The sequence below is a fragment of the Somniosus microcephalus genome, unplaced genomic scaffold (assembly GCF_052327205.1).
Source record: "Somniosus microcephalus isolate GS21.2 unplaced genomic scaffold, FLI_Smic_1.0 unresolved_chr1, whole genome shotgun sequence".
NCBI lineage: Eukaryota > Metazoa > Chordata > Chondrichthyes > Squaliformes > Somniosidae > Somniosus > Somniosus microcephalus.
The window spans coordinates 42,771,428-42,793,742 of record NW_028225179.1 but is presented as its reverse complement, the minus strand read 5'-3'; the positions used below and the strand labels follow the sequence as shown (position 1 = coordinate 42,793,742).

Here is a 22,315-nt window from a genome sequence, read left to right as displayed (position 1 = left end):
CTCTCTCTCTCCCTCCATCTCTCTCTCTCTCACTCCGTCTCTCTCTGACTTTTTCTCTCTCTGTCTCTCACTCTCTCTCTCTTCCTCCAGCTCTCTCTCTCCCTCCATCTCTCTCTCTCACTCCGTCTCTGTCTCTCTCTTTGACTTTTTCTCTCTCTGTCTCTCGCTCGCTCTCTCTTCCTCCATCTCTCTCTCTCCCTCCATCTCTCTCTCACTCCATCTCTCTGTCTCTCTCTTTGACTTTCTCTCTCTGTCTTTCTTTATCTCTCTCTGTCTCTCTCACTTTCCGTCTCTCTCTCTGTCTCTCTGTCGCTCTGTCTCCATCTCTCTCGCTCTCCCTCACTCTCCGTCTCTCTGTCTGTCTCTCTCCATCTCTCACTGTCTCTGCCTCCCTTTCTCTCTGTCACTCTCTCTCCCTGTCTCTCTCACTGTCTGTCTGCCTCTCTCTCTCTGTGTGTGTCTCTCTCTCGTCTCTCTCTCTCTCTGTCTCTCTCTGTCTGTCTCTCTCCATCTCTCACTGTCTCTGCCTCCCTTTCTCTCCGTCACTCTCTCTCCCTGTCTCTCTCACTGTCTGTCTGCCTCTCTCTGTGTGTGTGTGTCTCTCTCTTGTCTCTCTCTCTCTCTGTCTCTCTCTGTCTGTCTCTCTCCATCTCTCACTGTCTCTGTCTCCCTTTCTCTCCGTCTCTCTCTCTCTCTGCATCTCTCACTGTCTGTCTGCCTCTCTCTGTGTGTGTCTCTCTCTCTCGTCTCTCTCTCTCTCTCTGTCTCTCTCTGTCTCTCTCCATCTCTCACTGTCTCTGTCTCCCTTTCTCTCCGTCTCTCTCTCTCTCTGCATCTCTCACTGTCTGTCTGCCTCTCTCTGTCTCTCTCTCTCTCTCTGCATCTCTCACTGTCTGTCTGCCTCTCTCTGTGTGTGTCTCTCTCTCTCGTCTATCTCTCTCTCTGCCTCTCTTGCTTTTAAGCTTTTTTTAAAAAAGGTTAAACCTGCATTTTGGTCGATGAGAGTGGCTTTTGACTCGGAGTGTGTGGATCGGGGCAGGGACACACTCGTATTTACAGTGTCCAGGGGTGTCTCTGATTCACGGTCGTTCACTCGGAGTGTGTGGATCGGGGCTGGGACACACTCGTATTTACAATGTCCAGGGGTGTCTCTGATTCACGGTCGTTCACTCAAAAGGGCTTGGTTCAGTGAGGAGTGAGGGGCACTTAGCGATATTCCAACCCTCTGTCCCACCCCAGCTCCCATCTCCCGGGAATGTTTGCGGGAAGGGTTTTAACTTTCTCTGGGACAATGTACATTCCTGACCCATCAGGATATCTGTGACTTCAGTGATGTGGAGAGACTGGAGAAGCTGGGGTTGTTCTCCTTGGAGCAGAGAAGGTTAAGGGGAGATTGACCAGAATGGTGCCAGGGATGAGGGACTTCAGTTATGTGGAGAGACTGGAGAAGCTGGGGTTGTTCTCCTTAGAGCAGAGAAGGTTCAGAGGAGATTGACCAGAATGGTACCAGGGATGAGGGACTTCAGTTATGTGGAGAGACTGGAGAAGCTGGGGTTGTTCTCCTTAGGGCAGAGAAGGTTCAGAGGAGATATGACAGGGGTTCAAAATCATGGCCGGTTTTGATAGAGTAAATAAGGAGAAACTGTTTCCAGTGGCGGGAGGGTCGGTAACCAGAGGACACAGATTTAAGGTGATTGGCAAAAGAACCAGAGGGGGAGATGAGGAGAATGTATTTTACGCAGTGAGTTGTTGTGATCTGGAATGCGCTGCCTGAAAGGGCGGTGGAAGCAGATTCAATAGTAACTTTAGAACAGGTAGCAGTGGATAATGGAACTGGGTGTTGCAGCATGAGAGTTCGGAGACTGGAGGGATGGGCTTCGATGGGAGAGTTTGGGGACTGGAGGGATGGGCTTCGATGGGAGAGTTTGGGGACTGGAGGGGTGGGCTTCGATGGGAGAGTTAGGGGACTGGAGGGATGGGCTTCGATGGGAGAGTTAGGGGACTGGAGGGGTGGGCTTCGATGGGAGAGTTAGGAGACTGGAGGGATGGGCTTCGATGGGAGAGTTAGGGGACTGGAGGGATGGGCTTCGATGGGGGAGTTAGGGGACTGGAGGGGTGGGCTTCGATGGGAGAGTTAGGGGACTGGAGGGATGGGCTTCGATGGGAGAGTTCGGAGACTGGAGGGATGGGCTTCGATGGGGGAGTTCGGGGACTGGAGGGATGGGCTTCGATGGGAGAGTTAGGGGACTGGAGGGGTGGGCTTCGATGGGAGAGTTAGGAGACTGGAGGGATGGGCTTCGATGGGAGAGTTTGGGGACTGGAGGGATGGGCTTCGATGGGAGAGTTAGGGGACTGGAGGGATGAGCTTCGATGGGAGAGTTAGGGGACTGGAGGGATGAGCTTCGATGGGAGAGTTAGGGGACTGGAGGGATGAGCTTCGATGGGAGAGTTAGGGGACTGGAGGGGTGGGCTTCGATGGGAGAGTTAGGGGACTGGAGGGATGGGCTTCGATGGGAGAGTTAGGGGACTGGAGGGATGGGCTTCGATGGGAGAGTTCGTGGACTGGAGGGATGGGCTTCGATGGGAGAGTTCGTGGACTGGAGGGATGGGCTTCGATGGGAGAGTTCGTGGACTGGAGGGATGGGCTGCAATGGGAGAGTGAGTGGGCTGGAGGGATGGGCTTCGATGGGAGAGTTAGGGGACTAGAGGGATGGGCTGCAATGGGAGAGCTACCGGGAACACACTGCCATTTTAACAAATGCTTTGAGACAGGGCGATGCTTTTACAAAATGGCGGCCAGCAGATTTTTCACACGAACAAATGCGATTCCTGCCTCGGGTCAGGGTTCATTCTAAAAGTTTGGTTCCCCAGGTGACCCTTTTGGGGGGGCTGGGGGTGCGCGTGAGGGAGGAAGTGCCTTCAAGCCTTGTTTCCCCCGGAAACCACCGGGGCCTAGCGAACAGGTTCCGTCGCCGACGGCCATTTTGAACGTGAGCGTTTGTTTTCTCAAGCACCGAAAATGGAGGCACGGTTGTGTCGTCTCCACGCGGAGGCATGAAGTGCGAAGGGCAACGCAAGGACAATGCGCGTGACGCTAACTGTCTTTCGAGATGGGGAAAGGTGGTGACTGGTTGTGGTTGGACCTGATTCATGGGCTCGTTGAGTTTCTGGGTGAAGCGGGGGCTGGGGTGGTGGGGGAGAAGGAAGGGGTTTAACTTTTCCCCTCGCTGGTTCTGGCCTGTGGTCAGGTCCAGCCTCTCAACCAGCGCCAATAGCCATCCCAGGCCCCTGGGGGCCTTCGGATGTCTCCCCTCCACCCCCTGCTCCACACATCCACCCCGACACCAGCCAAACTCTCAGCCTCTCCCGATCGGTCCCGAGGTAGAGACAGAGAGGCAGAGAGAGACAGAGAGAGAGAGAGAGAGAGAGAGATAGACAGAGTGAGTGAGAGAGAGAGAGTCGGACAGAGAGAGAGGGACAGAGAGAGAGACAGAGGGACAGACAGAGAGAGAGAAAGTCAGACAGAGAGAGAGACAGACAGAGTAGACAGGCAGAGCGGCAGGGAGAGAGAGAGAGAGAGTCAGACAGGTAGATTTTCCCCGTAGCCCTCCAATTTTCCCCTTCAAGTATTTATCCAATTCCCTTTTGAAAGTTACCATTGAATCTGCTCCCACCGCCCTTTCAGGCAGCGCATTCCAGATCACAACAACTCGCTGTATAAATACATTCTCCTCATCTCCCCCTTTGGTTCTTTTGCCGATCACCTGAAATCTGGTTACCGACCCTCCTGCCACTGGAAACAGTTTCTCCTTATTTACTCTATCAAAACCCTTCATGGTTTTTCAACACCTCTATTAAAGTGCCAGCTGTGGCTGAGTGGGAAGCACCCTTTCCTCTGAGTCCTGGGTTCAAGTCGCACTCCAGAGACTCGGGCCCCAAAATCTAGGTTGACACTCCCAGGGCAGTATTGAGGGAGTGCCGCACTGTCGGAGGGTCAGTACTGAGGGAGCGCTGCACTGTCGGAGGGTCAGTACTGAGGGAGCGCTGCACTGTCGGAGGGTCAGTACTGAGGGAGCGCTGCACTGTCGGAGGGTCAGTACTGAGGGAGCGCTGCACTGTCGGAGGGTCAGTACTGAGGGAGCGCTGCACTGTCGGTGGGTCAGTACTGAGGGAGCGCAGCACTGTCGGAGGGGCAGTAATGAGGGAGTGCCGCACTGTCGGAGGGGCAGTACTGAGGGAGCGCTGCACTGTCGGAGGGTCAGTACTGAGGGAGCGCCGCACTGTCGGAGGGGCAGTACTGAGGGAGCGCTGCACTGTCGGAGGGGCAGTACTGATGGAGCGCTGCACTGTCGGAGGGGCAGTACTGAGGGAGCACCGCACTGTCGGAGGGGCAGTACTGAGGGAGCGCTGCACTGTCGGAGGGGCAGTACTGAGGGAGCGCTGCACTGTCGGAGGAGCAGTACTGAGGGAGCGCCGCACTGTCGGAGGGGCAGTACTGAGGGAGCGCCGCACTGTCGGAGGGTCAGTACTGAGGGAGCGTTGCACTGTCGGAGGGGCAGTACTGAGGGAGCGCCGCACTGTCGGAGGGGCAGTACTGAGGGAGCGCTGCACTGTCGGAGGGTCAGTACTGAGGGAGCGCCGCACTGTCGGAGGGGCAGTACTGAGGGAGCGCCGCACTGTCGGAGGGGCAGTACTGAGGGAGCGCCGCACTGTCGGAGGGGCAGTACTGAGGGAGCGCTGCGCTGTCGGAGGGTCAGTACTGAGGGAGCGCTGCACTGTCGGAGGGTCAGTACTGAGGGAGCGCCGCACTGTGGGAGGGACAGTACTGAGGGAGCACTGCACTGTCGGAGGGGCAGTACTGAGTGAGCGCCGCACTGTCGGAGGGGCGGTACTGAGGGAGCGCCGCACTGTCGGAGGGGCAGCACTGAGGGAGCGCCGCACTGTCGGAGGGGCGGTACTGAGGGAGCGCCGCACTGTCGGAGGGGCGGTACTGAGGGAGCGCCGCACTGTCGGAGGGGCACTACTGAGGGAGCGCCGCACTGTCGGAGGGGCAGTACTGAGGGAGCGCCGCACTGTCGGAGGGTCAGTACTGAGGGAGCGCCGCACTGTGGGAGGGACAGTACTGAGGGAGCACTGCACTGTCGGAGGGGCAGTACTGAGGGAGCGCCGCACTGTCAGAGGGGCAGTACTGAGGGAGCGCCGCACTGTCGGAGGGGCAGCACTGAGGGAGCGCCGCACTGTCGCAGGGTCAGTACTGGGGGAGCGCCGCACTGTCGGAGGGGCAGTACTGAGGGAGGGGCAGTACTGAGGGAGCGCCGCACTGTCGGAGGGGCAGTACTGAGGGAGCCCTGCACTGTCGGAGGGGCAGTACTGAGGGAGCCCTGCACTGTTGGAGGGGCAGTACTGTGGGAGCACCGCACTGTCAGAGGGGCAGTACTGAGGGAGCCCTGCACTGTCGGAGGGGCAGTACTGAGGGAGCGCCGCACTGTTGGAGGGGCAGGACTGAGGGAGCGCCGCACTGTCAGAGGGGCAGTACTGAGGTAGCGCTGCACTGTCGGAGGGGCTGTACTGAGGGAGCGTTGCACTGTCAGAGGTGCAGTACTGAGGGAGCACTGCACTGTCGAAGGGGGAGTACTGAAGGAGCGCCGCACTGTCGGAGGGGTAGTACTGAGGGAGCGCCACACTGTCGGAGGGGCAGTACTGAGGGAGCGCCGCACTGCCGGAGGGGCAGTACTGAGGGAGTGCCGCACTGTCGGAGGGGCAGCACTGAGGGAGCGCTGCACTGTCGGAGGGTCAGTACTGATGGATCACTGCCCTGTCGGAGGGGCAGTACTGAGGGAGCGCCGCACTGTCGGATGTGCACTCTTTCGGATGATGTATTAATCCCGAGGCCCTCTCAGGTGGACGTAAAGTCCTGCGGCCACTATGTAGAAGAGCAGGGGAGTTCTCCCTGGTGTCCTTGGCCCCATACCTAACCCTCAACCAAGATCACAAAAAAATAGCTGATCTGGTCATCATCACATAGCTGGTCGTGGGATCTTGCTGTGCACAAATTGGCTGCTGCATTTCCTACATTACAACAGTGACTCCGCTTCAAAAAGTACTTCATTGACTGTAAAGCCCTTTGGGACATGTTGAGGTCGTGAAAGGCGCTGTAGAAATGCGCGTTCTGTTCTGTTTGAAATCTCCTCTGAACCTTCTCAGTTACAATATCTCAAATCTCTCCCTTCAATCTCCACTTGCCTGTCACCAGGATCATCCTGGTCAATCTATGCTGTCCCCTCTCTACGGGTTTGACATACCACTCTGTAACGGGGGATCAAAACTGCGCCCAGCTCTCTAACCAATGCCTCGTACCTTCCGAGATCTCCGATCTCCTCCAATTCTGGCCTCTTGCACATCCCCCCGCCACCCCCCCCTCCGATTTCCATTGCTCCGGCACTGGCGGCCGTGCCTTCAGCCGCCTGGGCCCCAAGCTCTGGAATTCCCTCCTTAAACCTCTCCGCCTCTCTCTCTCCTCCTTTAAGACGCTCTGACATGAATCTTGCCATTCATGTGGACATGGCTTATGAAATAATACTGGGCGGACTGCTGGTGGCGCTGTCCAGGGAGAGTATAAATACTCGGGCATGGGCCCAGCTTGCTCAGGACATTCTTTTATAGGAACTAGTGAAGGACACAACTAGATCTCCATGTTGAAAAACAGTTGATTAAAGCCTTGTTTAATGCTTAGACCAAGTGCCTAGTAGTTTTCTTACGTCATGCTCCTTAGAAACCGACCTCTTTGTCTAAGCTTTTGCTCGCCTGTCCTAATATCTCCTGATGTGGCTCGGTGTCAAATTTTGTCTGATTTACGCTCCTGTGTAGCGCCTTGGGAGGTTTTACTACTTTCGAGGTGCTTTATCAATGCAAGGGGTGGCCAGGATTATGAGGCTCGAGCCTCTGGAGTGGGGCTTAAATCCACAACCTCCAGACTGAGAGGTGAGCCTTTGTCTCAGCCCTCACCGTCCCTCTTTAAAAGGGGTCCCTGATGGAGAGACTCCCTCTTTAAAAGGGGTCCCTGATGGAGAGACTCCCTCTTTAAAAGGGGTCCCTGATGGTGAGACTCTCTCTTTGAAAGGGGTCCCTGATGGTGAGACTCCCTCTTTAAAAGGGGTCCCTGATGGTGAGACCCACTCTTTAAAAGGGGTCCCTGATGGTGAGGCTCTCTCTTTAAAAGGGGTCCCTGATGGTGAGACTCTCTCTTTAAAAGGGGTCCCTGATGGAGAGACTCCCTCTTTAAAAGGGGTCCCTGATGGTGAGACTCCCTCTTTAAAAGGGGTCCCTGATGGTGAGACTCCCTCTTTAAAAGGGGTCCCTGATGGTGGGTCTGAGGTCTGCTGAAGTCGTTGGACAGAGGAAGACAGGAGGACGGGTGGCACAGGTGGGGAGGAGATGAAATATGTCTCCTTTTCCTGTGTTCCAGCATTATATGACTATATGGCGATAATTACAACTAGAAGACGCCAAAAACATCCCAATAATAGATAATCAAGGGGCTGTAGTGAGGGGGGAACTTAAAACTATGAATATCACTAGAGAAAAAGTACTCGGTAAAATAATGGGACTAAAGGTGGACAATTCACCTGGACCTGATGGCCTGCATCCTAGGGTCTTAAAAGAAGTGGCTGCAGAGAGAGTGGATGCATTGGTTGCAATACAGGAAACTCTTGATTTACCGGCACCTAAATAACCGGAAACCTCTGTTAACTGGCAAAATTCAGGAGTAGGTTCAGGTAAGTTTTACTTCATATTAGTGGCCGTTCCTGGATCTGTGGCCGTGTAACCGGGGTTCCTGCACCTGTTGCTATGCAACAGGGACACCTGGATCTGTGGCCAGGGTTCCTGCACCTGTTGCTATGCAACAGGGACGCCTGGATCTGTGGCCAGGGTTCCTGCACCTGTTGCTATGCAACAGGGACGCCTGGATCTGTGGCCAGGGTTCCTGCACCTGTTGCTATGCAACAGGGACGCCTGGAACTTGTGGCCAGGGTTCCTGCACCTGTTGCTATGCAACAGGGACGCCTGGATCTGTGGCCAGGGTTCCTGCACCTGTTGCTATGCAACAGGGACGCCTGGATCTGTGGCCAGGGTTCCTGCACCTGTTGCTATGCAACAGGGACGCCTGGATCTGTGGCCAGGGTTCCTGCACCTGTTGCTATGCAACAGGGACGCCTGGATCTTGTGGCCAGGGTTCCTGCACCTGTTGCTATGCAACAGGGACGCCTGGATCTGTGGCCAGGGTTCCTGCACCTGTTGCTATACAACAGGGACGCCTGGATCTTGTGGCCAGGGTTCCTGCACCTGTTGCTATGCAACAGAGTCGCCTGGATCTGTGGCCGTGTATGGGGCTCTCGTACCTTTTACTATACCTCTCTGTAATCCGGACTTTTTGATAAACCGGCAGCACACCGGTCCCGTCGGTGCCAGATAAAAAAAGAGTTTCCTGTACCAAAATTTTCTGGATTCTGGAGAAGTCCCAGCGGATTGGAAAACTGAAAAAGTAACACCCCTATTTAAGAAAGGAGGGAGACAGAAAGCAGGAAACTGTAGACCAGTTAGCCTAATATATGTCATTGGAAAAATGCTGGAATCCATTATTAAGGAAGTAGTAGCAGGACATTTAGAAAATCATAATACAGTCAAGCAGATTCAACATGGTTTTATGAAAGGGAAATCGTGTTTGACACACTTACTAGATTTCTTTGAGGATGTAACGAGCAGGGTGGATAAAGGGGAACCAGTAGATGTGGTGTATTTGGATTTCCAGAAGGCATTCGATAAGGTGCCACATAAAAGGTTACTACACAAGATAAGAGCTCACGGGGTTGGGGGTATTATACTAGCATGGATAGAGGATTGGCTAACGAACAGAAAACAGAGAGTCGGGATAAATGGGTCATTTTCAGGTTGGCAAACTGTAACTAGTGGGGTGCCACAGGGATCGGTGCTGGGGCCCCAACTATTTACAATCTATATTAATGACTTGGATGAAGGGACCGAGTGTACTGTGGGCAAATTTGCTGATGATACAAAGATAGGTGGGAAAGCAAGTTGTGAGGAGGACACAGAGTCTGCAAAGGTATAGAGAGGTTAAACGAGTGGGCAAAAATTTGGCAGATGGAGTATAATGTGGGAAAATGCGAGGTTATCCACTTTGGCAGGAAGAATAAAAAAGCAAATTATTATTTAAGTGGAGAGAGATTACAGAATGCTGCGGTACAGAGGGATCGGGGTGTCCTCGAACATGAAACACACAAAAAGTTAGCATGTAGGTACAGCAAGTAATCAGGGAGGCAAATGGAGTGTTGGCCTTTATTGCAAAGGGAATGGAGTATAAAAGTAGGGAAGTCCTGTTACAACTGTACAGGGCGTTGGTGAGACCACACCTGGAGTACTGCGTACAGTTTTGGTCTCCTTATTTAAGGAGGGATATACTTGCATTGGAGGCAGTTCAGAGAAGGTTCACGAGGTTGATTCCGGAGATGAAGGGGTTGTCTTATGATGAAAGGTTGAGCAGGTTGGGCCTATACTCATTGGAGTTTAGAAGAATGAGAGGGGATCTTATTGAAACATATAAGATACTGAGGGGGCTGGACAAGGGAATCTAGAACTAGGGGGCATAATTTCAGAATAAGAGGTCACCCATTTAAAACAGAGATGAGGAGGAATTTCTTCTCAGAGGGTCGTGAATCTGTGGAATTCTCTACCACAGAGAGCTGTGGAGGCGGGTCATTGAATATATTTAAGGCGGAGACAGACAGATATCTGAAAAACAGGGGAGTCAAAGGTTTTGGGGAGCAGGAATGTGGAGTTGACGCCAAGGTCAGATCCGCCATGATCTTATTAAATGGCGGAACAGGCTAGAGGGGCCGATTGGCTGACTCCTCTTATTTCTTACATTCTTATGTTAGAATTAGGACAAGTGCAAACAACATCCATTTCCATAGCGACCACATGCTTAACTTCTGTAGGGCAGACATCAGACACGTATTAGGGGAAAGGTAGTACCGTCATTCGCACTCAACCACATCAAACACTCCCAGGGCAGTACAGCACGGGTTAGATACAGAGTAAAGCTCCCTCTACACTGTCCCATCAAACACTCCCTGGGCAGGTACAGCACGGGTTAGATACAGAGTAAAGCTCCCCCTACACTGTCCCATCAAACACTCCCAGGGCAGGTACAGCACGGGTTAGATACAGAGTAAATCTCCCTCTGCACTGTCCCATCAAACACTCCCAGGGCAGGTACAGCACGGGTTAGATACAGAGTAAAGCTCCCTCTACACTGTCCCATCAAACACTCCCAGGACAGGTACAGCATGGGTTAGATACAGAGTAAAGCTCCCTCTACACTGTCCCATCAAACACTCCCAGGGCAGGTACAGAACGGGTTAGATACAGAGTAAAGCTCCCTCTACACTGTCCCATCAAACACTCACAGGGCAGGCACAGCACGGGTTAGATACAGAGTAAAGCTCCCTCTACACTGTCCCATCAAACACTCCCAGGGCAGGTACAGCACGGGTTAGATACAGAGTAAAGCTCCCTCAACACTGTCCCATCAAACACTCCCAGGGCAGGTACAGCACGGGTTAGATACAGAGTAAAGCTCCCTCTACACTGTCCCATCAAACACTCCCAGGGCAGGTACAGCACGGGTTAGATACAGAGTAAAGCTCCCTCTACACTGTCACATCAAACACTCCTAGGGCAGGTACAGCATGGGTTAGATACAGAGTAAAGCTCCCTCTACACTGTCCCATCAAACACTCCCAGGGCAGGTACAGCACGGGTTAGATACAGAGTAAAGCTCCCTCTACACTGTCCCATCAAACACTCCCAGGGCAGGTACAGCACGGGTTAGACACAGAGTAAAGCTCCCTCTACACTGTCCCATCAAACACTCCCAGGGCAGGTACAGCACGGGTTAGATACGGAGTAAAGCTCCCTCTACACTGTCCCATCAAACACTCCCAGGGCAGGTACAGCACGGGTTAGATACAGAGTAAAGCTCCCTCTACGCTGCCCCATCAAATGCTCCCGGGGCAGGTACAGCACGGGAGAAAAAATTGCAGGGATATGGGAAAAGCGCAGAGGGGAGAGGGATTAACTGGACTGGTCTTGGCAAGAGACCTGGCTTGATGGGCCTCCGCTACTATTCTATATTGTATCTCCGTTCTGGGGTGGATGTGGATTGAATAGCAGATCTATTTCCGTCTAATGATTAACATCGCGCTAGTTAAGCAGAATTAATCTGCACTTGACTTCCTCTCAGGTTTGTTACTCTTCCTGTACAGACGCAAACTCAGATAAAGATGCAGATGATCCTCCATCAGAGCTGTGAGCTGCACTGAGGGCTTCACTGGCCAGGCGGGCATTGATTGCCCATCCCTAGCTGTCCCTTGAGAAGGTGGTGGTGAGCCTTCGTCTTGAACCGCTGTCGTCCCATGAGGTTGGTATCTCTCTCTCTCAGGGAGATATCTGTACACTGACTGGTGTCTCTCAGTCCCTCTCCCTCAGGGAGATATCTGTACACTGACTGGTGTCTCTCAGTCCCTCTCCCTCAGGGAGATATCTGTACACTGACTGGTGTCTCTCAGTCCCCTCTCTCTCAGGGAGATATCTGTACACTGACTGGTGTCTCTCAGTCCCTCTCCCTCAGGGAGATATCTGTACACTGACTGGTGTCTCTCAGTCTCTCTCCCTCAGGGAGATATCTGTACACTGACTGGTGTCTCTCAGTCCCTCTCTCTCAGGGGATATCTGTACACTGACTATTGTCTCTCAGTCCCTCTCTCTCAGGGAGATACCTGTGCACTGACTGGTGTCTCTCAGTCCCTCTCTCTCAGGGTGATATCTGTACACTGACTGGTGTCTCTCAGTCTCTCTCTCTCAGGAAGATATCTGTACACTGACTGGTGTCTCTCAGTCCCTCTCTCTCAGGGGATATCTGTACACTGACTGGTGTCTCTCAGTCCCTCTCTCTCAGGGAGACATCTGTACACTGACTGGTGTCTCTCAGTCCTCTCTCTCAGGGAGATATCTTTACACTGACTGGTGTCTCTCAGTCCCTCTCTCTCAGGGAGATATCTGTAAACTGACAGGTGTCTATCTCAGTCCTCTCTCCCTCAGGGAGATATCTGTACACTGACTGGTGTCTCTCAGTCCCCTCTCCCTCATGGAGATATCTGTACACTGGCTGGTGTCTCTCAGTCCCCTCTCCCTCATGGAGATATCTGTACACTGACTGGTGTCTCTCAGTCCCTCTCTCTCAGGGTGATATCTGAACACTGACTGGTGTCTCTCAGTCCCTCTCTCTCAGGGAGATACCTGTACACTGACTGGTGTCTCTCAGTCCCCTCTCTCAGGGAGATATCTGTACACTGACTGGTGTCTCTCAGTCCCTCTCTCTCAGGGAGATATCTGTACACTGACTGGTGTCTCTCAGTCCCCTCTCTCTCAGGGAGATAGCTGTACACTGACTGGTGTCTCTCAGTCCCTCTCTCTCAGGGAGATATCTGTACACTGACTGGTGTCTCTCAGTCCCTCTCTCTCAGGGAGATATCTGTACACTGACTGGTGTCTCACAGTCACTCTCTCAGGGAGATATCTGTACACTGACTGGTGTCTCTCAGTCCTCTCCCTCAGGGAGATATCTGTACACTGACTGGTGTCTCACAGTCACTCTCTCAGGGAGATATCTGTACACTGACTGGTGTCTCTCAGTCCCTCTCAGGGAGATATCTGTACACTGACTGGTGTCTCTCAGTCCCTCTCAGGGAGATATCTGTACACTGACTGGTGTCTCTCAGTCCTCTCCCTCAGGGAGATACCTGTACACTGACTGGTGTCTTTCCTCTTGAACCGCTGCAGTCCGTGTGGTGAAGGTGCTCCCACAGTGCTGTTAGGGAGGGAGTTCCAGGATTTTGACCCAGCAACGATGAAGGAATGGCCAATATATTTCCAAGTCAGGATGGTGTGTGACTTGGAGGGGTACTTGCAGGTGGCGGTGTTCCCATGCGCATGCTGCCCTTGTCCTTCTCGGTGGTGGAGGCCGCGGGTTTGGGAGGTTTGCCGAAGAAGCCTTGGCGAGTTGTAAATGGTGCACACTTTAGCCACAGTGCGCCGGTGGTGGAGGGAGTGAATGTTTATGGTGGAGGACGGGCTTCCGTTTATTAAGACTGATTCCCAAATATAGCAGCTTTCTTGACCTCAGGACCTCCCAAAGTGCTTCACAGCCAATGAAGTCTTTTTGAAGTGTAGTCACTGTTGTAATGTAAGTGCTCCCACAAACAGCAATGAGGTAATGACCTGATCATCGGTTTCCGTGATGTTGGTTGAAGGAGAAGCATTGGCCCCAGGACACCGGGGAGAGCTCCCCACTGCTCTTCTACCAACAGTCTTCTGGGATTTGACATCCACCCGAGAGGGCGGATGGGGCCGTCAGTTTAACGTCTCATCCCGAAAGACAGCACCTCCGACAGTGCAGCGCTCCCTCAGTACTGCCCCTCCAACAGGGTAGCGCTCCCTCTGTACTGCCCCTCCGACAGTGCAGCGCTCCCTCTGTACTGACTCTCCGACAGTGCGGCGCTCCCTCAGTACCGCCCCTCCGACAGTGCAGCGTTCCCTCAGCACTGCCCCTCCGACAGTGCAGCGCTCCCTCAGTACCGCCCCTCCGACAGTGCGGCGTTCCCTCAGTACTGCCCCTCCGACAGTGCAGCGCTCCCTCAGTACCGCCCCTCCGACAGTGCAGCGTTCCCTCAGTACTGCCCCTCCGACAGTGCAGCGTTCCCTCAGTACTGCCCCTCCGACAGTGCGGCGCTCCCTCAGTCCTGGCAACTGTCGGCCTGGATTATGGGTCTTGAGTCTCTGGAGAGTGTGGCTTTCGAATTCATGAACTTCTGATACTGAGGGAGAAGAATGAACTATGAACTGAGGCAGGGGCCAACACCTCCCGACTCCTCCCCTCCCCCTTCCCCCCAGCCACCGTCCAGTTCCCTGACTCGGTTACACGACGGAGCGGATCCAACGGATGTGAAAATTTGGAAGCTTTGCAGTCAAAAAGAATCTTGGCCTGCAATCAGCCGAACCAGCGCGAAATGTCGAGTGCCATTTACACCGTGCACCAATTGAGTGCCTGCCTTTGTTTCTGCTGGTTTGATGAACGTCGCTCTCAAAGTCGGCCACGCTCCCAGATTGAAGTAATCACCCCAGCACGTTGCCAACGATTGCACACGTTTCCAGCCCTTCCAGAAGGCTTTTCAAATTTAGCTCATGATTTTTATGTGCAAAGGCAGGAATAGACACATTGAAGTCATTTTCAGTGTGTTAAAATCGGGTTACTCACAGGTGAAGGACAAGAATTTAAAAATTCACATCCACATCTGCAAATCCCTCCATGGCCCTTCAACCCTCCCTATCTCTGTAACCTCCTCCAGCCCTACAACCCTCCCTATCTCTGTAACCTCCTCCAGCCCTACAACCCTCTCTATCTCTGTAACCTCCCCCAGCCCCGACAAACCTCCCTATCTCTGTAACCTCCTCCAGCCCTACAACCCTCCCTATCTCTGTAACCTCCTCCAGCCCCTACAACCCTCCCTATCTCTGTAACCTCCTCCAGCCCGACTACCCTCCCTATCTCTGTAACCTCCTCCAGCCCCTACAACCCTCCCTATCTCTGTAAACTCCTCCAGCCCCTACAACCCTCCCTAGCTCTGTAACCTCCTCCAGCCCCTACAACCCTCCCTATCTCTGTAAACTCCTCCAGCCCCTACAACCGTCCCTATCTCTGTAACCTCCTCCAGCCCCAACAACCCTCCCTATCTCTGTAACCTCCTCCAGCCCCTACAACCCTCCCTATCTCTGTAACCTCCTCCAGCCCCTACAACCCTCCCTATCTCTGTAACCTCCTCCAGCCCGACAACCCTCCCTATCTCTGTAACCTCCTCCAGCCCCCACAACCCTCCCTATCTCTGTAACCCACTCCAGCCCCTACAACCCTCCCTATTTCTGTAACCTCCTCCAGTATCAGAACCCTCGCGGTCTCTGTACCCTCCTCCAGCCCACAAACCTCCCTATCTCTGTAAACTCCTGCAGCCCCTACAATCCTCCCTAACTCTATAAACTCCACCAGCCCCTACAACCCTCCCTATCTCTGTAACCTCCTCCAGCACCTACAACCCTCCCTATCTCTGTAACCTCCTCCAGCACCTATAACCCTCCCTATCTCTATAACCTCCTCCAGCCCCTACAACCCTCCCTATCTCTGTAACCTCCTCAAGCCCCTACAACCCTCCCTATCTATGTAACCTCATCCAGTCCCTACAACCTTCTCTATCTCTGTAACCTCCTCAAGCCCCTACAACCCTCCCTATCTCGGTAAACTCCTCCAGCCCATTCACCCCTTCCTAGCTGTGTAACCTCCTCCAGCCCTACAACCCTCCCTATCTCTGTAACATCCTCCAGCCCCTACAACCCTCCTTATCTCTGTAAACAGCTGCAGTCCCTTCAACCCACCCTATCTCTGTAACCTCCTCCAGCCCATTCACCCCTTCCTAGCTCTGTAACCTCCTCCAGCACTACAACCCTCCCTATCTCTGTAACCTCCTCCAGCCCATTCACCCCTTCCAAGCTCTGTAACCTCCTCCAGCCCTTACAACCCTCCCTATCTCTGTTCCCACATCCAGCCCCTACAACCCTCCCTATCTCTGTAACCTCCTCCAGCCCTACAACCCTCCCTATCTCTGTAATCTCCTCCAGCCCTACAACCCTCCCTATCTCAGTAACCTCCTCCAGCCCTACAACCCTCCCTATCTCTGTAACCTCCTCCAGCCCCTACAACCCTCCCTATCACTGTACCCTCCTACAGCCCTACAATCACTGCAACCTCCTCCAGCCCCAACAATCCTCCCTATCTCTGTAAACTCCTCCAGCCCCTTCAACTCTCCCTATCTCTCTAACCTCCTCCAGCCCTACAACACTCCCTATCTCTGTAACCTACTCCAGCCCCTACAACCCTCCTTATCTCTGTAACCTCCTCCAACCCATACAACACTCCCTATCACTGTAACCTCCTCCAGCCCTACAACCCTCCCTATCTCTGTAACCTCCTCCAGCCCCTACAACGCTCCCTATCTCTGTAACCTCCTCCAGCCCTACAACCCTCCCTATCTCTGTAACCTCCTCCAGCCCCTACAACGCTCCCTATCTCTGTAACCTCCTCCAGCCCGACAACCCTCCCTATCTCTGTAACCTCCTCCAGCCCCTACAACCCTCCCTATCTCTGTAAACTCCTCCAGCCCCTACAACCCTCCCTAGCTCTGTAACCTCCTCCAGCCCCTACAACCGTCCCTATCTCTGTAACCTCCTCCAGCCCCAACAACCCTCCCTATCTCTGTAACCTCCTCCAGCCCCTACAACCCTCCCTATCTCTGTAACCTCCTCCAGCCCCTACAACCCTCCCTATCTCTGTAACCTCCTCCAGCCCGACAACCCTCCCTATCTCTGTAACCTCCTCCAGCCCCCACAACCCTCCCTATCTCTGTAACCTCCTCCAGCCCCTACAACCCTCCCTATCTCTGTAACCCACTCCAGCCCCTACAACCCTCCCTATTTCTGTAACCTCCTCCAGTATCAGAACCCTCGCAGTCTCTGTACCATCCTCCAGCCCACAACCCTCCCTATCTCTGTAAACTCCTGCAGCCCCTACAATCCTCCCTATCTCTATAAACTCCACCAGCCCCTACAACCCTCCCTATCTCTGTAACCTCCTCCAGCACCTACAAGCCTCACTATCTCTGTAACCTCCTCCAGCCCCTACAACCCTCCCTATCTATGTAACCTCCTCAAGCCCCTACAACCCTCCCTATCTCGGTAAACTCCTCCAGCCCATTCACCCCTCCCTATCTTTGTAATCTCCTCCAGCCCCTACAACCCTCCCTATCTCTGTAAACAGCTGCAGTCCCTTCAACCCTCCCTATCTCTGTAACCTCCTCCAGCCCATTCACCCCTTCCTAGCTCTGTAGCCTCCTCCAGCACTACAACCCTCCCTATCTCTGTTCCCACATCCAGCCCCTACAACCCTCCCTATCTCTGTAACCTCCTCCAGCACCTACAACCCTCCCTATCTCTGTAATCTCCTCCAGCCCTACAACACTCTCTATCTCTGTAACCTCCTCCAGCCCTACAGCCCTCCCTATCTCTGTAAACTCCTCCAGCCCCACAACCCTCATTATCTCTGTAACCTCCTCCAGCCCTACAACCCTCCCTATCTCAGTAACCTCCTCCAGCCTACAACCCTCCCTATCTCTGTAACCTCCTCCAGCCCCTACAACCCTCCCTATCCCTGTAACCTCCTCCAGCACTACAACCCTCCCTATCTCTGTACCCACATCCAGCCCCTACAACCCTCCCTATCACTGTACCCTCCTACAGCCCGACAATCACTGCAACCTCCTCCAGCCCCAACAATCCTCCCTATCTCTGTAAACTCCTCCAGCCCCTTCAACTCTCCCTATCTCTCTAACCTCCTCCAGCCCTACAACACTCCCTATCTCTGTAACCTCCTCCAGCCCCTACAACCCTCCTTATCTCTGTAACCTCCTCCAACCCATACAACACTCCCTATCACTGTAACCTCCTCCAGCACCTACAAGCCTCCCTATCTCTGTAATCTCCTCCAGCCCTACAACGCTCCCTATCTCTGTAACCTCCTCCAGCCCTACAGCCCTCCCTATCTCTGTAACCTCCTCCAGCCCCTACAACCCTCCCTATCTCTGCAACCTCCTCCAGCCCTACAACTTTCCCCATCTCTGTAACCACCTCCAGCCCCTACAATCCTCTCTATCTCTGTAACCTCCTCCAGCCCTACAACACTCCCTATCTCAGTAACCTCCTCCAGCCCTACAACCCTCCCTATCTCTGTAACCTCTTCCAGCCCTACAACACTCCCTATCTCTGTAACCTCCTCCAGCCCCCACAACCCTCCCTATCTCTGTAACCTCCTCCAGCCCCTACAACCCTCCCTATCTCTGTAACCCACTCCAGCCCCTACAACCCTCCCTATTTCTGTAACCTCCTCCAGTATCAGAACCCTCGCAGTCTCTGTACCATCCTCCAGCCCACAACCCTCCCTATCTCTGTAACCTCCTGCAGCCCCTACAATCCTCCCTATCTCTATAAACTCCACCAGCCCCTACAACCCTCCCTATCTCTGTAACCTCCTCCAGCACCTACAAGCCTCACTATCTCTGTAACCTCCTCCAGCCCCTACAACCCTCCCTATCTATGTAACCTCCTCAAGCCCCTACAACCCTCCCTATCTCGGTAAACTCCTCCAGCCCATTCACCCCTCCATATCTTTGTAATCTCCTCCAGCCCCTACAACCCTCCCTATCTCTGTAAACAGCTGCAGTCCCTTCAACCCTCCCTATCACTGTAACCTCCTCCAGCCCATTCACCCCTTCCTAGCTCTGTAACCTCCTCCAGCCCCTACAACCCTCCCTATCTCTGTAACCTTCTCCAGCCCCTACAGCACTTCCTATCTCTGTAACCTTCTCCAGCCCTTACAACCCTCCCTATCTCTGTAACCTCCTACAGTCCTCCCTATCTCTGTAACCTCCTACAGCCCTACAACCCTCCCTATCTCTGTAACCTCCTCCAGCCCGACAACCCTCCCTTTCTCTGTAACCTCCTCCAGCCCCTACAACCCACCCTATCTCTGTAACCTTCTCCAGCCCCTACAACCCTCCCTATCTCTGTAACCTTCTCCAGCCCCTACAATCCTCCCTATCTCTGTAACCTCCTACAGCCCTACAACCCTCCCTATCTCTGTACCCTCCTCCAGCCCCTACAACCCTCCCTATCTCTGTAACCTCCTCCAGCCCCTACAACACTCCCTATCTCTGTAACCTCCTCCAGCCCCGACAACCCTCCCTATCTCTGCAACCTCCTCCAGCCCCTACAACCCTCCCTATCTCTGTAACCTCCTCCAGCCCCTACAGCCCTCCCTATCTCTGTAACCTCCTCCAGTATCAGAACCCTTGCAGTCTCTGTACCCGCCTCCAGCTCACAAACCTCCCTATCTCTGTAACCTCCTCCAGCCCCTGCAACACTTCCTATCTCTGTAACCTCCTTCAGTCCCTACAACCCTCCCTATCTCTGTAAGCTCCTCCAGCCCCTACAACCCTCCCTATCTCTATAACCTCCTCCAGCCCCTACAAACCTCCCTATCTCTGTAACCTCCCCCAGCACCTACAACGCTCACTATCTCTGTAACCTCCTCCAGCCCCTACAACCGTCCCTAGATATGTAACCTCATCCAGCCCATTCACCCCTTCCTAGCTCTGTAACCTCCTCCAGTCCTACAACCCTCCCTATCTTTGTAACCTCCTCCAGCCCATTCACCCCTTTCTAGCTCTGTAACCTCCTCCAGCACTACAACCATCCCTATCTCTGTAACCTCCTCCAGCCCCTACAAACCTCCCTATCTCTGTACCCACATCCAGCCCCTACAACCCTCCCTATCTCTGTAACCTCCTCCAGCCCCTACAACCCTCCTTATCTCTGTAACCTCCTCCAGCACCTACAACCCTCCCTATCTCTGTAATCTCCTCCAGCCCTACAACACTCCCTATCTCTGTAACCTCCTCCAGCCCTACATCCCTCCCTATCTCTGTAATCTCCTCCAGCCCTACAACACTCTCTATCTCTGTAACCTCCTCCAGCCCTACAGCCCTCCCTATCTCTGTAAACTCCTCCAGCCCCACAACCCTCATTATCTCTGTAACCTCCTCCAGCCCTACAACCCTCCCTATCTCAGTAACCTCCTCCAGCCTACAACCCTCCCTATCTCTGTAACCTCCTCCAGCCCCTACAACCCTCCCTATCCCTGTAACCTCCTCCAGCACTACAACCCTCCCTATCTCTGTACCCACATCCAGCCCCTACAACCCTCCCTATCACTGTACCCTCCTACAGCCCGACAATCACTGCAACCTCCTCCAGCCCCAACAATCCTCCCTATCTCTGTAAACTCCTCCAGCCCCTTCAACTCTCCCTATCTCTCTAACCTCCTCCAGCCCTACAACACTCCCTATCTCTGTAACCTCCTCCAGCCCCTACAACCCTCCTTATCTCTGTAACCTCCTCCAACCCATACAACACTCCCTATCACTGTAACCTCCTCCAGCACCTACAAGCCTCCCTATCTCTGTAATCTCCTCCAGCCCTACAACGCTCCCTATCTCTGTAACCTCCTCCAGCCCTACAGCCCTCCCTATCTCTGTAACCTCCTCCAGCCCCTACAACCCTCCCTATCTCTGCAACCTCCTCCAGCCCTACAACTTTCCCCATCTCTGTAACCACCTCCAGCCCCTACAATCCTCTCTATCTCTGTAACCTCCTCCAGCCCTACAACACTCCCTATCTCAGTAACCTCCTCCAGCCCTACAACCCTCCCTATCTCTGTAACCTCTTCCAGCCCTACAACACTCCCTATCTCTGTAACCTCCTCCAGCCCCCACAACCCTCCCTATCTCTGTAACCTCCTCCAGCCCCTACAACCCTCCCTATCTCTGTAACCCACTCCAGCCCCTACAACCCTCCCTATTTCTGTAACCTCCTCCAGTATCAGAACCCTCGCAGTCTCTGTACCATCCTCCAGCCCACAACCCTCCCTATCTCTGTAACCTCCTGCAGCCCCTACAATCCTCCCTATCTCTATAAACTCCACCAGCCCCTACAACCCTCCCTATCTCTGTAACCTCCTCCAGCACCTACAAGCCTCACTATCTCTGTAACCTCCTCCAGCCCCTACAACCCTCCCTATCTATGTAACCTCCTCAAGCCCCTACAACCCTCCCTATCTCGGTAAACTCCTCCAGCCCATTCACCCCTCCATATCTTTGTAATCTCCTCCAGCCCCTACAACCCTCCCTATCTCTGTAAACAGCTGCAGTCCCTTCAACCCTCCCTATCACTGTAACCTCCTCCAGCCCATTCACCCCTTCCTAGCTCTGTAACCTCCTCCAGCCCCTACAACCCTCCCTATCTCTGTAACCTTCTCCAGCCCCTACAGCACTTCCTATCTCTGTAACCTTCTCCAGCCCTTACAACCCTCCCTATCTCTGTAACCTCCTACAGTCCTCCCTATCTCTGTAACCTCCTACAGCCCTACAACCCTCCCTATCTCTGTAACCTCCTCCAGCCCGACAACCCTCCCTTTCTCTGTAACCTCCTCCAGCCCCTACAACCCACCCTATCTCTGTAACCTTCTCCAGCCCCTACAACCCTCCCTATCTCTGTAACCTTCTCCAGCCCCTACAATCCTCCCTATCTCTGTAACCTCCTACAGCCCTACAACCCTCCCTATCTCTGTACCCTCCTCCAGCCCCTACAACCCTCCCTATCTCTGTAACCTCCTCCAGCCCCTACAACACTCCCTATCTCTGTAACCTCCTCCAGCCCCGACAACCCTCCCTATCTCTGCAACCTCCTCCAGCCCCTACAACCCTCCCTATCTCTGTAACCTCCTCCAGCCCCTACAGCCCTCCCTATCTCTGTAACCTCCTCCAGTATCAGAACCCTTGCAGTCTCTGTACCCGCCTCCAGCTCACAAACCTCCCTATCTCTGTAACCTCCTCCAGCCCCTGCAACACTTCCTATCTCTGTAACCTCCTTCAGTCCCTACAACCCTCCCTATCTCTGTAAGCTCCTCCAGCCCCTACAACCCTCCCTATCTCTATAACCTCCTCCAGCCCCTACAAACCTCCCTATCTCTGTAACCTCCCCCAGCACCTACAACGCTCACTATCTCTGTAACCTCCTCCAGCCCCTACAACCGTCCCTAGATATGTAACCTCATCCAGCCCATTCACCCCTTCCTAGCTCTGTAACCTCCTCCAGTCCTACAACCCTCCCTATCTTTGTAACCTCCTCCAGCCCATTCACCCCTTTCTAGCTCTGTAACCTCCTCCAGCACTACAACCATCCCTATCTCTGTAACCTCCTCCAGCCCCTACAAACCTCCCTATCTCTGTACCCACATCCAGCCCCTACAACCCTCCCTATCTCTGTAACCTCCTCCAGCCCCTACAACCCTCCTTATCTCTGTAACCTCCTCCAGCACCTACAACCCTCCCTATCTCTGTAATCTCCTCCAGCCCTACAACACTCCCTATCTCTGTAACCTCCTCCAGCCCTACATCCCTCCCTATCTCTGAAACCTCCTCCAGCCCGTACAACCCTCCCTATCTCAGTAACCTCCTCCAGC

At 53.8% G+C, this 22,315-nt stretch overlaps 1 protein-coding gene across 1 annotated transcript in view; it reads left to right on the top strand.

Annotated features, from left to right (window-relative positions):
* The window catches only part of LOC147094864 (uncharacterized), a 247,195-nt gene that overhangs the window by 557 nt on the left and 224,323 nt on the right, over window positions 1–22,315 (top strand). The window lies entirely within an intron of this gene.